General features: G+C 39.9%; 1 long non-coding RNA gene across 1 annotated transcript in view; it reads right to left on the bottom strand.

Moving 5' to 3' along the window:
* Nucleotides 1-23993, bottom strand: part of LOC307039908 — a 60158-nt gene that overhangs the window by 29148 nt on the left and 7017 nt on the right. The window contains exon 2 of the long non-coding RNA XR_013808359.1: nt 6709-6818. This is a non-coding gene — a long non-coding RNA (uncharacterized lncRNA). The remainder of the gene's footprint in view (nt 1-6708; nt 6819-23993) is intronic.

Raw genomic sequence — 23993 nt, 5'->3', positions numbered from 1 at the left:
TCTGCCTCTCCAAATGAGTCTCATTAACATAATGGTGTGTGCTGCTGCTTGGTGATTTCTTTTAATCAACCCCGGAGTCACAGGTAATTAGTAACAGACTACTAATGGATTCTGATGGACACTCTTGGCATGCCCTGACTTATCATCGGCTGATTTGATGTAAGAAGAATATCAATGCCAGCTGCGACAGACAAATGTATTCATATCATGGGATCGTAGGCGAATTAAAAAAGGTTGACACCGATTTTAAAACAGCTGTCACATATTAATATTCACTCCCACCTTCACCATTTGTCAGAGCAGAGGTTGTCTTCAGCTCATTTTAGCTCATTGGATCTCAGATATGACATTAACCTAATCTTACCCTGCAGGAAAAAAAAACCTGTCGGAAATTGACATTCCCTCTGCTGTTTCCATCTTTGACTGTGTCTCGCAGCTTTGTTTCTCCACAGGACATGTGGTGATTGGAGTTCTGAAAGGTAATGGGAAGAATAATATCCTGCAGTGCACAGACACAGAGTGAAAGACTCTGTGAAAAAAAAAAGTTGTTAAAATTCATAGGACGAAAAAAGGAATCAACTGCAGAATATATTAAGCAGCATCAACTGTTCCAAGGACAAGAAAGGTCAGGCCAGGCTTGTCTGGCTCGCTGTCTAGCAGTCAACGGAACTGCTGGGACCTCGTTGTTCAAAGAAATGTGGATTAAAGCTGCAGAATGGCAAGCTCCAAATCCATACAAACAATCTGTGATGGCTTCCCTGCATCACTGTCCACATATAAGTACGCGTGTCCCCTGACAGCATGTGTGGGCTTGTATTTGTGGCACAAGCGAGCCCATCCACAGTAGCCACTGACCCATTTCTCTTTTCAAATGCACTAGCCAACACAACGCCCCGCTGCTCCTCTTCACTCGGCTGCTCTGACCTTTGATGGAGAAGACTTAGAGATCATGTACCCTGTAGACAGAGAGCTTGTCTCCAAACTAATCTGTCCTGAGGCTGAGATTGATGCCGTCCAGGGCTTAGCGAAGTTCAATACCGACGTGTTCCTTCAACAGAAATTCACCAGGATGTGTTGCAGCAGGATTGCAAATTTCCAACGTTGTTTAATCATGGATTGATAAGGACAATAGTTTCCTAGGAGACCAGACTACCACGCATTTAACTCGCAGACATGCAACCTCCCAAACGTCATTCTTTGTCACTGTGTTTGCTTATGGCCCTACTGTTTCTTGAATATACACATCACTCACGCCTACACACATAGAATTCAAAAACGTGAGCTTTGCCCTTTTTTCTCACCATGTCCCCCTCTATCGCCCTCTAACCCTCAACTCCGAAGGTACACTCTTTTATTCCTTCAAAGTTCCATTTCAAAGTTATGTCAATGCAAGATTCAATTCACACAGAAACCCCACCCAGCGCCTCTCCCTCCTTCCTAGGGACTCAGTATTTCAACACAGGCCGGGAGGCTGGGTGTATATAAATGAGTGAGCCACACCCCGCAGCTGTGCACCTGGAACTGCTCTCATTCCAGCATAGCAGTGAACCCACACACCTGTTCACACCTGAGGCCTGCACCTCTGGACCGCCACCTCCACGCCTGCCTTTGTTTCATCCATCAATTTATGAGACTGACACAGGCAGAGAGAAGAGGTGTTACAAAATAAATTGTCAGGGCTATTTGTGTCACGTCAGAGTAATGTGAGGTATGCACCAGTTGGAAATCCGTGGGTCTAACATTATACAAAGCAGTCGATGTCTGCTTTGATTAGACATTTGTGCTATTTTTCACATCCATGTGTAATCTCACCCAGCCTGTAAAACCAGCGCCAACACAACACGTTAGCGTGATGAACTCCAGGCAAATGTCTGGCCCCTTTTCTTACATACGGGGATAGAAGACACGCTATAATTTTTGTCAATATCTTTCACAGTGGAACTAGTTTGGTGTCATCTTTTGTAACTGCACACCCTTTATCACATGACTGATTTGCGTATACCTATGTGCTGTTGGTTCATTTTAAACGCTTTGCAATCTGGATGTTAGAAAAGGTTCACTGAGAAAAGATCTGGAGTCAAAGACATGTTGCTGTGTGGGCTTGAGAGGAGAAACTACATTTGAGACTTTACATGATAATTTCATGTCCGTCTAATTGTCTTCCCGAAATATCCAGAAATTCTTTCTAGATTGGAAATAAATAGTTTTAAGCAGCAGAGATTTTTTTAACCCCAACTTTAAGTTTCATTCATTTGTACTTCCTTAAAACGCTTGAAAGATCTGAGTCGATATATTGCAGTATAATCTCAAGCTCTGTGAAACGCAAAGTAAGTGGACCTTGAGTTAAGATAACTTAACATCCGATTTAGACCTTTTAAATATATGCAAGTGATATATTTATATTGTTGAACAAATAAAAACCCAAATCAGCTTCACCAGGACAATATGGGTGTGGTTTGAATAAAGTTGAGTGACAGGTTTATCTTTATGCCAACATGAACAAACAACCCATCAACTGTCATCAGTTTACGATTAGATTATTTCCCATTGTATAACCCTGCAATACTAAATATGAACCGCACCTGCAGGTCATAAATTATATAGTTGACATTTTAAATGTACATGTTTTTTTAACATGAACATATCATTGTCATGTACACATGCATTTAGCTTACATAATCACCTACTTCGTGTACATAAAGTCATTCATATAGAGTCCACAGTATTACATGTGTTTTTTTATTTATATTAAATATTTTCCAGCTTCATTTGCACTGTGCAGTATTGTATTCTTGTAGTTTTAAAGATTACATTGTGTTGGTTACTGACACCTTCTAAATACATTACTTTTTATTTTTTGTAACTTAGTACTTAAAGTGCATCATTGACTGTTTGCCAGCATTCCAAAAACAAATTAATAAATATTCTGTTAATAATATTAAATTAAAGTTAAAGGTGGGGTAGGTACGTTTGAGAAACCGGCTCGAGATACACTTTTTTTTTACATTCCATGGAATGCTCTTAACATCCCGATAGCAATGAATATCTGAAGTGCTTTGACAACAAATCCATAAAAAAAAGGTCTTCTGTGGAAGCCGTAGTACTGTAACAAGCACGACCAATCATTTTAGCCGGGCCGGCTAAAATAACTGGATGGCCTACCTGCCTGTCAGCCTTCCATCTGTGCACAAACTTATCTCGTGCCCTCATTGGTCATGTGCGCGTTCGTGTGTGTTGGAGGAGGGGCTCTGTAAGGAAGTGGCAGATTTGTTCCGGCTGTGTATTTTCAAATCCTAGCGCACTCTAGCTGGTTTCTCCAAAATTACCTACCCCACCTTTAAATAAAAAGTGATTTGCTCTGATCAATGCTGGTTAATTAACAAGAGGATTTTGCGTCTGTTTGTTTTGAATCATCCTGTTGACCACCTGTCAGAGTGACAGTGTCAAACACTCGCTGCTAATGACTCGACCACTCCAAACAAATGTGGGAGGTCTGAGCTCAGTTGCTGCACAGCGGGGCTCCACGCTCCCCTCTCCCTGCTGACAGGTTAGAGCATCTGCTGGGCTCTATTGCTGGACTCTTACCTCAACACAGTGAATGGAATTAACATTGTCTGCATGTGTGAGGGTTGACCACCAGCACACAAAAACACAACAGAATAAACAAGGGATTCAAGAAAAGACAACTGTGTATCCTCCTGATAACATCAAACCAGGAATACTCAACATGTTGTTCTCTTCAACCTGTCGTTAGTTTCCTGTGATCCAGAACTACTTTCAACTATTTCCACAACAACAATTTTCCTGTTATATGTGCGACATAATTAGCTTGCATTTGGATATTAAAAACTCTCTCAAAAGGCACGAGCAGTGGTTGTATATTTTTCCTCTTTCGCTGTTGATCGTAAACATTCTCATCAGAGCAGTTTCACACGTTTGATCTATATGTTTTCAAGATGGGAAATAAATATCCAATATTTCACTTTGCTCCAATTTGCAGTTCCGGTCTCTGGCTTTGAACTACAGTGTCTGACGGGAGCATAACTTGGTAAATAATCTAAACAGTTTCTCAAAATATCTGCAGTATTAACTTTATGAAGGAGGCTACCCTCACATATCAATGCAAACTGCAACAACAAGTGATACATCACATAAATTAATATAGATATTTTTGTCTGCCTTTTAAAAATGAACATGCTCAATCAGCATTATTATCAGTTATAATTTGTGCAAAGTAACCTTAATTAACCCAACTGATAATAACGTTTGGTATTATTAATCTGGTGTCATCTTCAATGGAATTAGAGGATGATAGCTAATACTAGCTAAGCTAAATATAATAGCTTTGATATATCATAATAATAATAATAATAATGCATTACATTTTTTTATTAGAGCGCTTTTACAGGTGCTCAAAGCGCTTTACAATTACACATTACACATATAAGAGTCATTACTGTGGAAATTACCCACAGGAGCAAATGCGGGTAAAGTGTCTTGCCCAAGGACACAACGGCCTAACGCAGTGGCGGCCGAGGCGGGATTCGAGCTGGAGTTCACCAACGCCCCTTGATCTGATGACCAACGCTCTAACCTAGGTGTGTAAGATCAATGTGTATTAAGGAATATTAAATCTGGTTGTTTATCATGTCAAAGGCTGTGAGGCGGCTGAGCTGTTGAAAAGTTTGTGAGAAACCCTGAATTGCATGATGATAACAACATGTTTGAATACTGAAGTCAGAGTCCCACATAATGTTTTGTTTTGTGTGAAATGGTTTTTTCTATTAAACTCTATTGTTGCTGCTAAGTCTTTGACAAAAACAAAATCTCCAAAGAACATCACTTATCCAAGAATAGGAGGTACATTGCCAATGTCTGTTTTTCTTTCTTTCTTAATCTTCCAAGAAGGACATATTGGTTAGATTATCAACTTGATCTGAGTTTATTAGAGAATAAAGCAGTGTGTTCCTGAAAAAAACAACAACGGCAGCAGCACAGGAATACCTCAACAATGAGCGCTGTTGTCAGTTAGAATGTCAGCCATGCGTCTCTGCTGGGAACGGATGTATCTTTCCAGTTTGGCACCAATCCCGTTGAGGTACCTCCAAAAAGAGGCCAGCTTTCATTCTCCTTTGCCACTAAGAATAATAAACTTTCCCTCTCCTCTCCATTTGTATGTGACCAGTGCTTAGTGTTAGTCAAGGCTGTCACTGGTGAGAGCCCAATTAGAGGTCTGAGACCGCCCGGGGGCTTATGTTCTGCTCTGTGTTTTGGGGAGTCAGTTGCCAAGCACTGCCATGTGCCCTGAAATCATTAGCGACTCTCTGGCACGTCACTCCGGGACTCTAAATACTTTAATTCTCTGTGGTATTCTCTCAATTGATTAATTGGTCGTCAACAAATAACACAGGCTTTTCTATTTGAACAAGCATCCAGTGTGTTGATATCGAGCTGTTTTACTGTTGATGTTTCTGCCACATGAAAACCACTGCTGCTCAGGGCTGATTGGCCAAAGCTTTTCTTTTTTAAATGTATTAGTGCTTTTAGTTTGCATATGTCTTTTTACGCTTTACCTTCATTTGGTTCTGCTGCAGATGCGTTTACAAGTTGAAATGTTTGCATTCAAGAATTATGACTTTCTAAATCCAGCCCAGGTTCAGCTGTAACAGCATTTTTTGTCAAAGCTGCTAGAGGGAGGAGAAGTTTAAACTTTCTTTAAGCAAATATATTCTACATGCTTCCATGTCATCTGGCTCAAAATATATGCCAAAGTCTACTAACTCACATTGTATAATAAATCACGGCACATACAAAATATTAGCAATATAATCAAAAATAAAAAGTCTAGGACTGCAGTCAAAAGTTACATCAGTATATCAGAAGACAGCTGGACTGTTCAAAACAAACCAAACACACTTGTGGTCTCCTGCAACAAGTGTTAGCGGTGCGAGACCACCCACATAGTCTAAACTAAAATTCAGCATAAAATATTGGAAAACACCACCTGAAGGCTGTTATGCTTCAGCCGCCACAAAATATAGGAACATTTGCCACAAGTTCAAACAATTTCCAAGCCTGAATTGCTTATTGATTGGAACATCTCTGAGTTTTTATGATGAATGTCGACAGTGTAATGTAATAGCTCAACCTTGGAACAACAATATCACAGCTCTTATATAACGTTAAAGTGGCAATAGACAGGTTTTTGGCTTTAACCTATGATTGTGGGTTAAATGTTGATTGCAGAATGTAATGGCTAAAGAATAAGGACTCCATCAGTGTCTAGATTGGTTCACTATATAGTCTCATTTTGTCTGACTCCCGATATACGGCACAAAGCTGTGGAAAACAAAATGCAGTGTTGCAGACTCCAATTAAAGCAGCTAGCCTAGCACTAGCTCTAAAAGTCATTGAAAGTTGTCAGAGGACATCATATGCATTGTGTTAGCTAAAACAAACCAAATTAATGTTGTTTCACTCCTAAACATCAAACCTTTCCAATAACAATATCTTAGCAAAATAAAAATGTTTGCGCAATGGAAAGTATTTCAGTGTCATGAAATTGTCCTTCAGCCTTGTAGCACTTGTGGCTTGATTTGTACAACATCGAGATTGACCAAAGAGTCTTCCAAGTAAATAAATAAATAACTGTTCCATGTTGATGACTGGTCACAGTTCAGTGACTGACCTGAGGACTTCATCACTCACCTATGAGGGGTACAGTCGTGTGAAGCGGGTTAACTCCCTCCGCATTTTGTGAGACCAATGGGATCTGAATCCAACTCTTATCCTGCCTGCAGAGTATCAACGGCAACAGCCTGAAAGACACAGAGGACATGGTGTTCATTTATGTGATGAATTATCTGTATTAAAAGAGGTTTGGTTATCTGTTCAACATCCAAGAAAATCATCATTGAGTATAAATCATTATGAACTGTCAGTCAAAGTGACTCATTTATATATCCTTATATCACTTTCATTTGCATTTAAAACCCAACTCTTTGGTCATGGTTTTATTGCATAATGCCGGCACAAAATGTAGCTGATAGTGACTCATTAGAGGAAGAAGATGGTCAAAAATAAATGATGAAGATGGTGAAGTGGATAAGTAATCAAGGCCTAAACGCCTGTGTTCATGGTCGAGGAGAAACATTGTTTAAGCTGTCTGTATTGATTTTCCTTCGAGATAATAATTGATGTACATATGATACAATGCAAATGAATCCAGAATTGCATTAGGAAATACATTTTTGGATGTATTAATAGCATTTAACACGTTAACAACGCGGAGGTCTTTTAAGTGCAAATGAACCATATGGCCTGAACAACAAAACCCCAGAGTGTGAGAGGGGAGGGGGAGGAAGAAAAGCCCTGACCTTTGACTGTCTACAAAGCATTCCCCAGACTGCGGACCCATTGAACAGAGGTCCTTCAAAGGTTTTATATAAAGAGCAACTCTAATGTGACCGCCATGCACAACTCACTGCAAATACTAATATCACCCAGGAAACTCATTCTCTATGCAACTGCCAATGAGCTGTCATTACTCTCCAACTCCACCACAGGACGGGACTGATGCATCCACCGCCTTGTTGTGTAGGTGCTTTGTTCATATGTAAAACATGTACTCTGTATTTTTTCACACACACACACACACACACACACACACACACACACACACACACACACACACACACACACACACACACACACACACACACACACACACACACACACACACACACACACACACACACACACACACACACACACACACACACACACACACACACACACACACACACACACACACACACACACACACACTAGGGCTGCTCAATTGATCGTATTTTAATCGCAATTACGGCTTGCAACGATTACGAAAACAACGTAATCAAAATAAAACGATTATTTTTGTATTACTTTTTTTTTTTGGTTTTTCAGTTGAATTATACTTAAAGTTCAGGGTAATCAACTGTTAAAAACATACTGTTCACATTTTTTTTTCTTCAATAAATGGATGTTTACAAAGTAAGTGGATAACCGTTTTTAATAATCGTGATATCAATTATTGACCCAAGTAATCGAGATTATGATTTTTGCACACACACACACACACACACACACACACACACACACACACACACACACACACACACACACACACACACACACACACACACACACACACACACACACACACACACACACACACACACACACACACACACACACACACACACACACACACACACACACACCATTTCTAAATCCAGTTGGTATTCTTGGCTTCACTCTGCTGAGAATATCTGTCTTCAATTCAACATCTGTTTAACAGTCCTGTCAGCTGGAACGGTGGATCATCTCTAATTCCTCCAAATGTGGCACAAGTCGGGAATACTGGCTTCAATTTGGGGAAAATAAGAAAAAATAAATGCACACCCAAGCAGCTCTGCCAAGGTATAGATAAACTGCAACTGATTCTTATGTATGCACTTGGTTGGTCCCATCGGAACGTTACAGTGACGCTGTGAGCCCAAAATACAAAAAGCAAAGCTCGTATTAAGTTTAGTGGCTGAAATGTTGTTTTCAAGTTAGACCATATTTAGGTTTTTTTGAGCCACTAGGCTTTCAGATGCATCAGATATCGTGGAAATGGCTGTTAGAAATGCTCAACACGTTTACAAAGTCTTATCTGCTCATTGTGTTTGCTCAGCCTGTATACTCCATCTAACAGAGATTTAGTCGGTGATTTTATGATGCTTATCAGGTGTGACAGCCTGTTTTGTCGTGACGATCTTCATGCTTCATAATGTCTTTGGCATAATCTACCGCAGACCGTAAAAGAAAATGGATGAAAGTGAAAATATCTGCAAAATAAGAGGGAACACAGAATGAATTGTCACTCTCCTTGATTAAGATCTAGCAACAGCGGCATTTCCGCACTTCATCCAGGACTTATGTTGTTATTCCTTCGCTTCACTGGGAAGGCAGAAGAGGGCTTGGTGAAAACACCTCCAGAGGGCTTTCGCTCTCATACAGTGCAGGTGAGAGGCAGCGCTCGCCCCACAATGCACCTCTGCAGCACTAGCACCACGCACAGCAGCTATCTTTCCCCTGGGTTCGGGGGGTCACTATTTTCCCACCGGGGGAAACCCTTTTTCTGCTCATATAGGGCTGATGCATTATGGCCTCTGAATGAGTATGGTGGCTTTCAATGTGCATTCCTCTGGGTTTCGGTTCTTACAGAGGGCCACTGAATAAGAAATCAGCATCTCTATAAAACGCTCTTTTTGGCACACAGTTCCCCCCTCCCTCCTCCTAACTCCATCCACCACTGACTCCCCTCCCCCACTGCCATTCTGTGAAGTTAGGAATCCATAGGAGGTTTATTTGAGATGCAAGCACAAGTGTGAGAACACTGGGCTTGGGAAAAAAATCCTTTCCTTTGGCCTGAATGGGGGCATTTAAAAAAAGAAAACGGACGTTTTTTCAGGAACTCCTTCAGGCCTCGTCCACTGTCAGCTGAACAAAACACTGCAGCCATTCAGGAAAAATAAAGCTTGATTACTGGCTAATTTGATTGAGTGTCATTGTGATAAAAGATTTGCCTCATTTAAAGTATCCCCCCCCACTCGGTTGTTTCCATTTTATATTATTGGGATAATAATTGTAACAAGCCTATCTAGTAAATACGTTAGAGGCCTGACAATGTTTGAGGGCACAGATCAGATGCTTTATCCACAGCTGAGGCTCTGCTTAGCTACTGGTGTTCAGAAATGAAAAGGAAAGTCAGTCACACAGCGATACCCAGCCGCTTCATTCAGCTCTGCTCCCATTTACACTTTCTGAAAACATCAAAGTCGGTTGGAGTCGAATCACAGAAAAAAGGGGCGCAAAGGAGACTAGAAAAATTCAGAATTCCCTTTAAACCCAGCATCGAGTTGAACTGTCACTTACATGATTAATGCATTGCATCCAGGGGTTGTTTGGTTAATTTGTTTCTCCAATTTTAAAACATAATTTATGGGACTTTTTAATATTCCTGTGGCACAGAACATATTTTCTAATAGAAAGATCTTATGCAAACCTTACATGCATCCTTTCTGCATCTGATTTGCACACATATTCATGAACAATTGAACAACTGTGTGCTTCCATTGGAGTCCATAGTTATCTTCCTTAAAAAGCTGCACACACGCCAGCTCACAAAAAAGGAAAAGGGGTATTTTCTGCTGACACACGATTTGTATTTTCTGTGAGGCATTAGCACTACGAAATGGATCAAAGGATGATATTTGCAGAGGCATTGCCGGTGCTGCATAATGAGGTGAATCCAATACAATGTTGTGAAAAACATCCATAATGTCGACTTATGCACAGACATGGCGACAGTGAGAAGCTGGCTTTGAATACAAACTCTATCTCGGCTCAGTCGTCGGCCGGATTCTTTGGCGTTTTCTTTATTTTTTTTGGCTTGCTGTCTTTCGCTTGATTTTGTTCTGCACTCAAACTTAACTTCTAATGACAACGTTGAGGCTTATTCAGAGATGGCAGGGAGGCTTTCAGTGAGCTTGTTGCATAACCCACTACTACCATATGTTTCTGATGTCGAAAATTAGTAATACATTTGTTTTTATTGTTATTTATTTATTGCAAAAGTAGTTTAATGTTCACTATTTAAGATTTTAATTTAGGAACCATTATTTTTCTGCTATTACGGACTGCTCCTGGTGAGATAATGTCGAGAAGCATATGATTAGAAAATGATCTACTATACAAATGTGCTTGTGTTTATTTCCAAATGAGCCTCTAGTGCCTGGATGAATTGGATCAATGTGCTGTAAGTGACGTTGTCTCATTGTGCTGAATATTACGGCTTTCTGGGAACAAAAGTCCCCGGAGATGAAGTTGACAGGAAGCCAATGTGCAGGGACGTTGCACATTTGTGTTTCATTCAGTCTGCTGTGGCTGATTTGTGTCTGTGCGACTGGAGCTTCAACATGTTGGAGTGATGTTAGCAGGCTTCCAACAAAAAATGTGGGAGAGGTCCCTTCTCCATACAAGAATATTGCCATTTTTCAATGACTTCAACTAATAATTTTTTTCGTTTTTAATTAATGATATGATTAGTTGGTCAGAAAATAGTAAAAATAAATGTGTGAATGTCTTTTCATACCCGTGCGACCAAAGAATATTCACCTGAATATTATATATGATAACGAAATTATTACATCCGTACATTTAAAAACTGGAACTATTGAATGTTTTGCCGTTTCTTACTGAAAAGCTAAAACAATGAGCACTGAGATCACCACATGTGATGTCGAATTACAAATTAGAGCCCCATATACATCTACATGCATCAGACAATACTTCTTAATATTTGGTTTCCTCACACTTTTGTGAAAGCACCAAGCTGTTGGAGTAAACAGCTTTTTGGGAGGTCTATCGCTTTAATTAACAGTGAGGGTGAGGCTGACAGCTGTGATGGAAATAGGCGAGCCAATCACAGGTGCTGTGTGGGGCGCAGGAAGGAATGTGAGGGAGTGTTTGACAGAAGAGGCCATGTGCAGAAATAAGATGACAGGTGGTTGGCCTGATCCAACGCAAGGCTGCCAAAATGGGTTTGCCTTTGGGAGCTCCAGAAAAAACATGACGGTGTTAATGAAAATGGCAGCGTCTAAATGTGGTGCGCTTCAAAACAGCACATCCCAAGGTTAGGATAGTCAAAAATTAAATATGACATGCTTGAAAATAAATTAATGAATGGTATAATGGAAATTCTGGACTGCATTTAAATGATTGATGGCATTTGAATGTGTTGAAGATTTCAACTCCTAACTTAAGATCAGAATAAAGTTTTGTCTGTGATCTATTCTTGAATATGATGTTTAATGTTCAAAGATGTGTATTGAAAGAGATGTAACAGTATCTTTTGTTAGATCAGAAGTTCTACACGTCATAGACTCACTTTGGTCTAAATGAACCAAATCTAATTTTAAACAGAAGTTTTGCTTGGTGGATAAGAATAAAACATTAAATAGAGGCTCCTATGAAATGGAAGTGGCGCACTCAGATTTTTGCTACAACCTGACATCCTTTGTACGTTTTTGAGTCTCTGTGGGAGTTGCTCTGAATGCCCTCCAGGTGCAATACTAGATTGACACGGAAAAATGCAATTTTTTTTCAAATGAAAGACTTCACCCGAGTGTAGAACTATTTGTTTTGTTTACATAGAAACATCAGCCAACACGAATACATCTAAAGTATTTGATTCAATAAGCAGAACTACATTATTTTTTGCTAAATATAGTTCTAAAAATGCAGGCAAAAAAGCCCATGTGACTGATTTAATATTACATTATTTTATTACACATTTAACAACGTAAATGTTTCAATGCCAAATCTTTATCTGAAAAGTATTTATAGTCTGATAAATGTATTGGGATGAATAGTACACAATTTCTTAATAAAAGCAGAAGTAACATTTGAAAAACAGTGAGTATGAAACACCTCAAAGTTGCACTGATCTACAGTACTTCACTATCATTTTCACCACTGCTGCCTCAGAATATATATTTGTACAACTTGCCAGTAAGACCAAACAAAATTGTTTACTCAAAGTTAATACAAACTTCACCTCATAAATCCCTCAAAATTTCATGCAGGAATAAACACATCCCCAATTTTTTTTTATCGTAAATCACTCTTATTCTGTTGTTACCTGCAAGAACCGCTAAGCACGTACACTAAAACATTCACAGCGGGAAACAGATGGTATGTTTGTGTCCGCGTGGGCGTATTTTTTGTGTGTACGAATGGCTGTGTTATCATTCCTGACAGCATTATTCCACCATGTTTCTGTGGATGTTCTCAATGTCAGCTAAGTTTCCACCGTGTTGCGGCTTTGCGAGGAGCCGTGCATGCCAAGGCCTGTTTCCTAAGCCTGCCATTCTGACATACACAAAAGGTGCTGCTCATCTAGGCTTTGTGTCGAGGATTAGGAGAGCAGATACGCTGCAGCCCCGGAGAGACACATTCAAAAGTTGCTGCTTCCGTTTTCTCACATACCCTCGCTTTTCAAACTGGCTGGTAAATTCCTGAGAATACGACACAGGATCGTCCCACGTGGAGCACTGAGAGTATCAGTGGCAGCCGATGATGTCAGGGTTTAAAAAGTGAAATCTAATTACAGTATATGGAAGTTGCCACGAGGGAAAATGGTTAAACCGTTAATCCGGAGTGTTATTAGCTAACAAAGTAGGCTGTCAGAATATAATTTAACTAGCCTGACAAGTTAAGGGTTTCATCACCCAGCTCTCAGCATAGCACAAAGGACTTCCAGTTGTTTCTAACAGGTTTCCAACCAAAGCACAGCACGAGCCATCAAGTCCAATCAGCGTTGCACTCCCGTGTCACAACCCAGAGTATCACAGAGCCGGACTGAGAGCAGCAGGCAAGGATTAATGGCCTCTAAAGCATGTTGAGTTAGAAATATACTTGTGGAAATGGCTTAAATTGTTAGACCAAACTTTCTTTATCCAGAATCCAATCATTTTGTGGAACTGAATAGTGTTAGAGTCTCGGACTCAAAGCTTTTATTTGTTCACTAAATAAACTGTTCCCACTGTTTTATGGAACAGCCTTTATTCTCTGCTTAATCAAACATCAATCTCTGATGTGTGTTTGCTAAAGAAGCTTGAGAAAAAAAAGAGTTAAAACATGGCATGAAAGCACTGATTAAGCAAGAATAAAGCCTGATGTTGCCACTGCTTGCACGGCTGTCAATATAACGGATGATTTTTAATGTCTTCGCCAAATAAACCTTTCTCTCCGACATATTTGCTTTGCTTTCAGTTGTGTTGATAAAAGCAAGAATCCATCTGCATGGATGTCAATGCCGCTGTATATCGCTGTGAGGCCTGTCTATGCTCATCCCTAGATCCTCCAGCTCTCCTTTCAAGCACCCTTTCTGTAAGCCTAAATATTCCCTTCTTGGTTTTATTCGAGCTGTTGGGGCTTCGGTTCTTTGTCAGCAGGCTGAATAGTACCGATATCTTGTGAATACAGAATGAAAAGTCATGCCTCAGAGATGTGGGCTGCAGTGTGGTTTATGTTCTTGAGATGGTACCACTTGGGGAAGCTAATCACAGCAGCAATACTTTCCCCCTCAATCTAAAATACAACAAGTACCATGTTATAAGGCATTACATGGTATTCAGTGCAGTGTGTTTCATGATGAAAGTGCACTGTTACTTTTCAGCTGTGACAACCTTTGTTGTTCTGCCCAAGGCTTATTCATCATGAGCATGTGCCAATGTGGTGGTTTCAGCCAACTGAATGAGGAAGCCAACGTTTTGCACTGCAGTTTTATAGTCAGATTTTATTGTCTGTGCCTAAAACCTTTCCCTCCATTGCATTTGCTTTGCCTTCAGTTGTGATGATAAAAGCAATAATCCAGCTGCATGGGTGTCACTGCGCTGCATATCGCTGTGAGGCCTGTCTGTGCTCATCCCTGCATCCTCCAGCTCTCTTTTCATACACCCTTCATGCTTTCTGTATCTGAGAGTCCTCCCTGCTTGGTCTTATTTGAGCCGTGTGGTTCCAATTGGATGCCTTAGAAAGAGTTTTTTCTGTCTACCCTCCATTATGTTAAAACTATACTGGCCGACAGTTGCCTGTTTGAAACCAGGACTTCAGTTCTTTGTCAGCCTGCTGCATTGTGACAACATTTTTCCAGGTGCAAAAACAAGGAATTGATAAATGAAAAGAAAAGTATTGTATGAAAAGGTATGTGTCTAAATGCAAATGCAAAAGAATGACTGGATCTGACAGACACTGGGAGAATTGAGCAAGAGGAAGTCAAATGCCCAGCAACCCAGGGTATTTGAAAATAATACGAGTGAGCCCTTTGGGTATTGTAGTGGATGTTCGTTTGCCAAATAGGTATAGATTTTTAGAAAAGCATCAGGTGAGGGGAGAAAAACAGGATTTTGCATTCTACAATAGATCTCCCTCAAGTCAATAGTTCACTAAAACTGCTTCGGATCTACTTAGAAAAGCAGCCGATTTCATCAATCAATACTGTTAAAATGCTAGAACACGTTTGGGCATATTCTCTGGGTTTTGCAAAGCAGACTTCATTCTTGGCTCTGGGATCTGACAGAAATTGACGGTCTTATCTAAATGGGAGAGTGATTTTGGATTTCCTCTGCATCGAGTGCACTGACTGACTCAGAGCTCTTTCCAGTTCTATGCATGCTAACGTTAGCTACAATGTGTAAGAAACACACCCTAAAAGAAGACTATTTTTAAAGAAATGAATCGTAAAAATTAAATCTGTGTCATCTTTGTTTATTTGTACACATTCACATCTGTCTGTGAATGTTTTATTCTCTTGTGTACGGGGTGTGGTAGTGCTTTTCAAATGGGGTAAAGTTGGGTCCGAGACAAAAGACGCTGAGTGTTTGACTGCTGATACCCTGGAATTTGCTGCAAAGATACAGCTGGGATCACAAGCGAGGATCACCTTACTGTGAAAAAGAGACTGATAGCAGCTGGAAAGCAAATGAGCATGTGTCAGCCATCTGGAAAAGTCACCCAAAACACTATGCATCCTCTGTGCTGAGACAAAGGAGTCATTTTACTTTATGAAAAGACTTGTTCCCCCTTTTCAAATTGCAGATGGAGCTAACAAATGTAGCTCATTTTCAGTAAGTTACAACACAATCAATGCTACAAAGATGAGCTTAAGCACACCCAGAAGTCTCTAACAAATTGATTCGTACATTTAACAAGCCTATATTTAGATTAGATTCTCTTAAAGATTCTACTGCACCACAATTCATCTGCACCTGCTGCTGTTTAGGTGAAACGCTGTTTGGCAGGTTATAAGAACTAGCTAGTAACGTTAAAGTGTGTTTGTCCAGCTCCTAACAGTAACAGCTTCAAACTAATCCATGGATTGATTGCTTAGCCCTGAGCACAACCATGTTGCACTCGTAGTAGAAGTTAAAAAACCCTGCTAACTCTTCTTACTTTCAAGCTCCTGGCCCATCACTGCATGAACTGGACATTGCTTGAAAGATTAGCACTTTTTGAAAGTTACAGAAATTGTCTGCAGTCTTCCTTAAATTTCGATTTTATTTGTATGTAGGGGTACCAGACACTGAGTTGAAGCATGCTGAAAAAATCACAGTTAACAGCTGCTAGCTAGCAAACAGCCTCACAACACCAACACTTGCTAGGGTATAAAAGCAATCTAGAGCTCCCCATGACCTTAAATACCATTCTTCTGAGAATGAAAGAGTATATTTCTGCGGCATTCAAGTGGGGAAAAAATGAACGCAAGACTGCAAGTTTTCATTTTGACTTCAACATCTCCCACTTTTGAAGAGAAACTAAAAGGTGGCAACAAATATTGGCATCATCGTGGTGGAGTCTCCATCACTGACAGTTACATTTGATCACCAACACAATGAATTGAGCTAAATAAAAAGGAACAGAATCATACTTTCTTATTGGTTCTCTTTAAGTTCACACAGTTAATACAACAAAATATTATTGTCATTGGTGTTCCTGAACAGAGTAAGAAAAATATGTAATCAATACATAAAGATGAAAGGTTTATCAAAAGCTCAAACTGCCGAGTTGGGGAAGCTAAATCGCAGCAGCAAGATTTTCCCTCTCAATGGAAATGCTGAAAGTAACGCACCAGGAGGTATTCCCCGGTATTCAGTGCAGTGTGTTGCACAATGACACCCTGTGTTTTTTTTTCTTCTTTTGCCTAAGGCTTCCTCAACATGAACCCCTGTTGTGCCAATTCAGTGGTCTCATTTAAACGAATAAGGAAGCAAGCGTTATGCACCACAGTGTTATTGTCAGAGTAAAAAGGGCCCTGAGGCTGAGGAAACCAGTTATACTTGGACAGGTCTCGTGCACCTCCAGGTGTGGTTTGATATTCAGAGGAAACAGGAAGGCCACGTACTTTTTGAGACGCAGGAATGTAGTCTTATCTGTCACCAACTTCTCACTTCTCTGCTGCTTGTTTGTTCAGTTTATGGCAACTTGAACCCATCGCTACCTTTGAAAGCACAAAATGTAATTTCCTGCTCATTATAGAGTTTTTTAACACAATGGCTTTGTAGATCCGTAAAATATGTAAATTGGAAGGGAAGTCGTTTTATTTTCTTGTTCAGCCAGTGCACAAAAAGCACACAAAGCTATTTCCAGACTCACACCTGCAGTTGAAGTGGCAGCTCCTGCTTATATTAGGATGCCGGACATATTAGCAAAGTGCTAAGTGGATAGCTGGATGTTCCAGCTGAGTAACAAGAGGCAAAGCTTAGGCTCTGCCTCTGGCAAATAACTGTCCACTGTGGCTTTAGGGGACATTTTGGAAACTGTGCAATTGATATTTTAAAAGAAATCCATTACATCGAAATTGTTTCCTGGTGATAAAATCTGCTTTATTCAAGTAGTGTGCCTTTAACCCAGTGTTTATCAAAGTGGGGGGCGCAGAGGCATGACAGGGGGGGGGGGGGGGGAGGGTTATTTAAAGATTATTGATTCGAAAAAAATATGATACAGTCTACGTCTGGGTCTATGTGATTCATTCAAGCTCGGCTCTTTGTGTGTGTGTGTGTGTGTAACGAGCCATTTTGTGTGCGTGCGCGAGAGAGAGAGCGCACCGGTACCGGAGATCGTTGTTGTTAGCTTCTGGTGCTACCGAGCTACGCTAACGGATATAAGGAGCTTTTTCAACAAAAAGGTGAAGGGAGAGTCCTCTCCAGTAAGACTGAGAGGCTCAGTGAACTAAAGGACTCTCTCAGTGTTTAGATGGTTAACTTTAGTCTAAGTTATCTCAGTGGGTCTCAAACGTTTTGTCACGAATAATGTAAACAATTATTTCCGAGACACACGTTTATATGATCATTAGGCTATAGTTATAAAAAAAGAGAATAAATGAAAAACAGGTTTGAAATACTATATGACAGTAAAAAAAGAATAAAGTTTAAAAGGGTGATTTGTAAAATATCCATAAAGAAAAAGTAAATCTGTTTACAGTTCTGTTTCAAATGGGTGTTGAGAGAGGTATCCATAGATCTCTTCATTTTGCTCTCAAAGTGCACCAGATTGATGCTTTTAACTTCAATATTTAAAAATAAATCTTCCCGGGGGAGCTTGCCCCCGGACCCCCCTATGTGAGGTCCACACACTATAAAAATAGCACTTTACCCCTGCTTACCACTATATGCCGTGAGCTGATTATCGAGCCTTCATTGTAACAGTCGCGGGTACGTTGTGTATTTGCGTGGGGATTGTTGCAGTAGAAAATTCCACTGTAGCGACCGGTACATTAATGGGAAACCCTAAATGTTTGAGCACCCTCTATGAAACGTCAAGCTACCCCACAGCATCCCCAAAATAAATCTCTGGCACCACCACTGAGCCTGCAACCCCGTTTTGAAGAAATGTGCTGTGCCAAACACGCTCATTGCAGCCACCTATGACAAGACACTTTTTTGCCAAATATCAGCATTTTCTTTCTTTTCATTTTTTTGCACAGATTGGAAAGTGGCAAAGTATTGTAACTTATTGTTCTAGCAAAGGGATTGCACAATTGTATTATGTATTTTGACCACACAGAATTATGGAGCATTGTTTTATTATCACTGTTCTAGCAAAGTCTTTTTTTTTTTTTTTTTTAAAGGAATGCTCACGTTCATATTGATGTATTTTAATAAATGTTAACTTGGCCCATTACGTGACTATTTGTGTTTGGGGGGCCTGACTTTTTTTTCTCCAAAGGGGGGGCCTGACAGAAAAAGTTTGAGAACCACTGCTTTAACCGATGGGGCTGGGTCTGTGATATCACAGTTTCCTGACATGGATACACTCAGTTACTGTAGCTACATGCCTTTTTGGATGCTTCTTCTACCCTTGAAGCTAATTTGGCAGCTCAATGTTTCAGTGGTTGCATAGGTCAAGAACAGTGCATGCTAAGGCTGTTTTTTTTGTATCTGTTATGGTGTTGCTCTAAACCCATCTGAAAAGCTGATTTAGAAACAGTACTAACATTCTTTTAACTGAGATACTGTACTTACTTTATTTCTTTCTTGTCAGCCAATGTTTTAGGTGACTTGCTTGCCCTGACAGTTATAGTACGTGTCTGTCAGAACACAAGACAGCTTTTCATAAAGGCAACCAATATTACTTAATGTGTAATTTGTCATCATTAGGTTTTCATCAACCAAAGGTATGTTTCTTTCCTAGTTTGCTTTGATTGCCCCAGATGAGAGGAATTGTAGACAATGCATGGGCAAGTAGAGACATACAGACTGATCGCAGTTTACCTAGAGAAATGAAAACCAACATCCACGTTTGCTCTTTTCCCTACAAAGTGTAACTTAACTGCCACATGACAAGGAGAGGTTGTAAATCATTTTCTCATAGTATTTCAGTTTCAGTATTACCCAACGGTGCCACCTTATTTGAATATAGCTATATAAACCATCAGATAGATCTACATCTCGACTTCAAACCCTGTGCAATTTGAATGAACGGATTATGCATTACAAATAATACAGTTGTAGAGACATATTAGGATGAGGTTAAATATTTGACTCCTACTCTTACTTTAATTAAAGTTACTGGTGAGAGGACCGGCCTGCATGTTGAGACAGAAGAGATAAAGTCAATGTGGCCTGGAGGCAACTATGACTCACTGATGTTATTCTGGCTCTGGAATTGGGATTTTGTTTCCTGGGGGGCCTCGAGTCTCCTCCTGTTTCACAACTTTTCAGGAAATCCACTCTGTGTGAGGCGCTCGCCATGAAGGGCCGTCAGGAAAACATCAACAGCCTCCATCGCCATTTCACCGTTGGTCAAACACCTGACCAATCACCAGACACCATCACAACCAGGGGGGCGGGGCAGCGCTGTGGAGCTTCACAACCATTCAACTCACAGTTAATTAACCCCATTGCATATTAAGCACAATCCTCGAGCTAAGGCATAACAAATCAAACCTTTATAGCTTGTTCAGCACCAAGGTTTTTTCTTTCTCCACCCTATTAACGGGTCTGATCCAATTAACCTGCTTTTGTTGCAACAGCCAAGACGGGGAAATTACGGTATCATTTTACAAATTATGATCAATAAAGCATCATTGAGCCCTCGGGGGGCGGCTGAAGGCACACTGTCTCTGAGGGCTGGGGATATCTGTAAGTCTTTCTCCTGTAATTAGACGTCTGTGAGCTGTTCAATTAATCTGAACCCAAAGCGCTGACATTTCCACAGCTCATTAATGAACAACCGCACAATTTACAAAGATGGAGTGGACTACAAGGCTGCACAGGGATATGAACATGGATGACATTTAGTCCTGCTGCGGCCCTGCTGTCTTCGGTACACAGAGGCATTCCCACATGTTTGGAAGCATCTAGCAGGAAATAGCTCCTCTTTGTCCTGCTGAGGAGATAGCATGCATCTTAATGAGTTTCAGATTCATCTGTTCTTTCAGCCACCACTGAGTTCCACTCTCCAACTGTTTTAAGGAGACTATAAATATTTCAGCATAGAAATTATCTTTTTCTAGGGCCCAAGAATTGCAAATTAATTTGCTTCCGCTCGCTGGGGACACAATTACACTGCTGGAAGGATTGTTTTATAATTTGAATCGAGCAACCGACCCATAATTATGACTTTAAAAAAAAAAGGGAGAAGGGGTCGGATTAAGTAAGTGTAAACTTCTTCCGACCCCTTTCGGACGTGTAATTAGCTAAAGCTTTGTTGTTTATTGATATCAGACAATCTACAGATACTACAGATTATTCAATTATTAATTAAACATTTCGTTTTGTTATTGCATTCATTTGTATAGTACTGTATCATGTCTGTATCACTTTTGTTTCATTTGTATTTTCTTTAGTTTTACACGCTCGAAAAAAATAAATAAACTAAACTAAACTAGGACTACCAATTTACAGTATATTACAAATTAAATGTACATTACAGCACAGATATAGGAAGAAACCAGGCCAAACATTTTACATGAAATGGTCTAAAATGGATTAAATTCAAAAGGAATTGTTGTATTAAAATGCGAGATAGAGAGAGTTGTGTGGTAAGTAGGAGCAGCAATCCTGCCTTGAGTACTTTAAAGTCAATGTGTTTGGTCAAAGTAATAAAGAGAGAGATCTAGAAGCAGCCGGGATTGGAAGTGAACAATAAAAAACTTGCAAGCCAACAGTCCCATAATACTGAAGATCTAATGGCTAGACTGGCTAGGAATTCATTTCAGATGGTGTATTATTGAATTTCAGCATTGTGATGTTTTTCAAAAAGAAAATGTAGGTCTATGCATGTGATAGACGTTCGGGCAAAAGCAAACGCAACATGCACCAGGTTCCCCGTGCAGCTTAAAGAGAACCGGTCGGATTCCTGTTTCTCACCATCAGCAGAGCATGAAAGCTGTAAACTGAATTTGGGGCAACAGATAATTTGCTGGCACCTGCAAAAACTTGAGCTTTCCTCTACAGCTATTGTGACAAGATGGGACAAAGGGAAGGGCAGGACGTAGCCCCCGCAGCTGTGCATACAGGACAACACTGCACAACTCTAGTAAAAGTTCAACAACCTAGACATAAAAGAGCCGTGGCTGACATTGGCAGCGTTCTCAAAATGCACAAAATACAATTAGCAGGGCTGAGACGGTGAATCCGCTTGTTGTGATAAAGTCTGTGCTCGTACTTATGTCAGTGTTATCGTTGCCCTGCATTTACACGGGTCAAGGATAACCAGAGTGTAGATGAAGGGGAAGGGAAGCTACAAAGAATGTTCAGCTAGAAGCATGCTAAAATGAGTAATGCGGCGACAGTGAAGAATACAATAGGTTTCTTAAAATAGGAGTGTGCTTTAACGTGATTATATTATCCATGTAGTCTAAAAACTAAATGCGAGTCATACAATTCTGAATTGGACGACACATTTCTATTGTCTGTGTAAAATACAAAACAACAAACATGCAATGATTGTTTTTTTGTGACAGTAAAGGCAAATAAGGCATAATGCCAACATTGCTTATTATTTCTGAGACTGATTAGTTGTGATTAAGTATAAATTAAATTGCCAGAAAAGCATTTCACGGTGTGCGGTGAAAAGCATTATCTAAATTTCATATTCATAAACCGGATATTTAGATGGTCCTTCAATTTCGGCACATAATTCCAGAAGCAGGAAATTAAAAAAGGCAGGTGTTTTATTGAGATAAGCCTCAGTTTTCCTGCATTTATGGCATCTTGCATACTAATGGAGTCATGGCGGCTCACCACCAGCATGTGTGTTTTTATAAAACCCTGTCAAGTGCAAAATTGTGATGATCATCCAGGGTCTAAAGCAGATCTTCATTCATATGGTGCTCCCTAAAATGTGGCTTGGAGTCTTGCTTCTTTCAATCAGTTATGTTTGGCAGCGGAGCTAATTATTTGTCTTGCCGTCCGTACACACTCTGTCTAGTTCTGTCCATGTCTGGAATTAAACAGTGTGCATAATTCTCCCTGGATTGTAGACTGGCTTTAGACAAAGAGAAGAAACTCCTCTTCTCTGCTTAAATGAGAGAGGAGAATCTGTAATGAGGGTTTTCACATTCAAGCCCATTCCTCTGTGTGCACGAACAGGCCAATTTGTAAGCATTCCTATTGTTACTACTGACTGAGGTAGTAATTCCACACAGTGTCTGAGCCCCACATATCACCTCCTAATAGATTTTTTTGAATTCATGCTCACACCTTATTACCAAAGACGGTGTTGCTGGATGAACTACCCCCTCTTTTTGAATGTCAATCATGTACATGAAGCATAGATCTTTGTCCATTTGTATTTTCGCTGAATGCCAAGGGACTCTCCCTGGTTAACAGTTTTTTCTCATTTAACAGCAATTAAAAGAAGAGAAACCTTTGGCAGTAACAGGTTAATTTAAAACACTAAAGTCTCTTCAATCATATATATGAGCGTTCTCCAAGATATGTCTTAGTTTGTAATACTAAGCCAGCAATAGAATAGTCCACACTGAGGGATATGCGCTTAGTTTATGCGTAACATAAATGGAATGGATACTATTTCACATGGTTTTATGATGAGTGGAGAATACAATAAAATGCATGTGTCATTAAAATGAGCAGACATATGTCGATTGTCATTTTCTGTAGTTGTGAGCATGCATGGCACGGACTGATATAGAAGCCTCGTTGTAAGCTTTGCTCTATTTATGCAAATGTATACTTCATAAAATCTATTCTAATAAGTGGTGTTGGAAATTACCAAATTATGTGGGATAATTTTAACATTTTATTTTTGTTATCTGCTGTTTCATTAGCCTTATACTCTATTCTGTAATATAATATCTAAAATCATGCAATCAGTGATAAATTCCAACTTCCCAAATTCAACAACTTTTAAAGGTGGAGTAGGTAATTTTGGAGAAACCCACTCGAGTGCGCTAGTATTTGAATCGGAAAAAATCTGCCACTTCCTTACAGAGCCCCTCCTCCAACACACACGAACGCGCACATGACCAATGAGGGCACGAGATAAGTTTGTGCACAGATGGAAGGCTGACAGGCAGGTAGGCCATCCAGTTATTTTAGCCACGCCGACTAAAATGATTGGTCGTGCTTTTTACAGTAGTACGCCTTCCACAGATGACATTTTTGTTATGGATTTTTTGTCAAAGCATTTAATATATTCATTGCTATCGGGATGTTAAGAGCATTCCATGGAATATAACAAAAAGTGTTTCTTAAATAAATTACATACCCCACCTTTAAGTGTCCTCTGGTAACAGTATCTGAGCCTTTTTTTAAATAAATATAGAAACACGTGTCGTCAAATCTGTTTTGTGAAGTCGGCAAGGCGGTTTTCTCAATGCTGGGATTAGTGTTGTCAAATGTGTGAAAATATTTCTCATTTATTTGTGTTGCCTGAATTTG

Source organism: Notothenia rossii (genome assembly GCF_949606895.1).
Source record: "Notothenia rossii genome assembly, chromosome: 5".
Lineage (NCBI taxonomy): Eukaryota > Metazoa > Chordata > Actinopteri > Perciformes > Nototheniidae > Notothenia > Notothenia rossii.
Note: the sequence above shows the minus strand (reverse complement) of the source record. Positions and strands in the feature narration are given on the sequence as shown.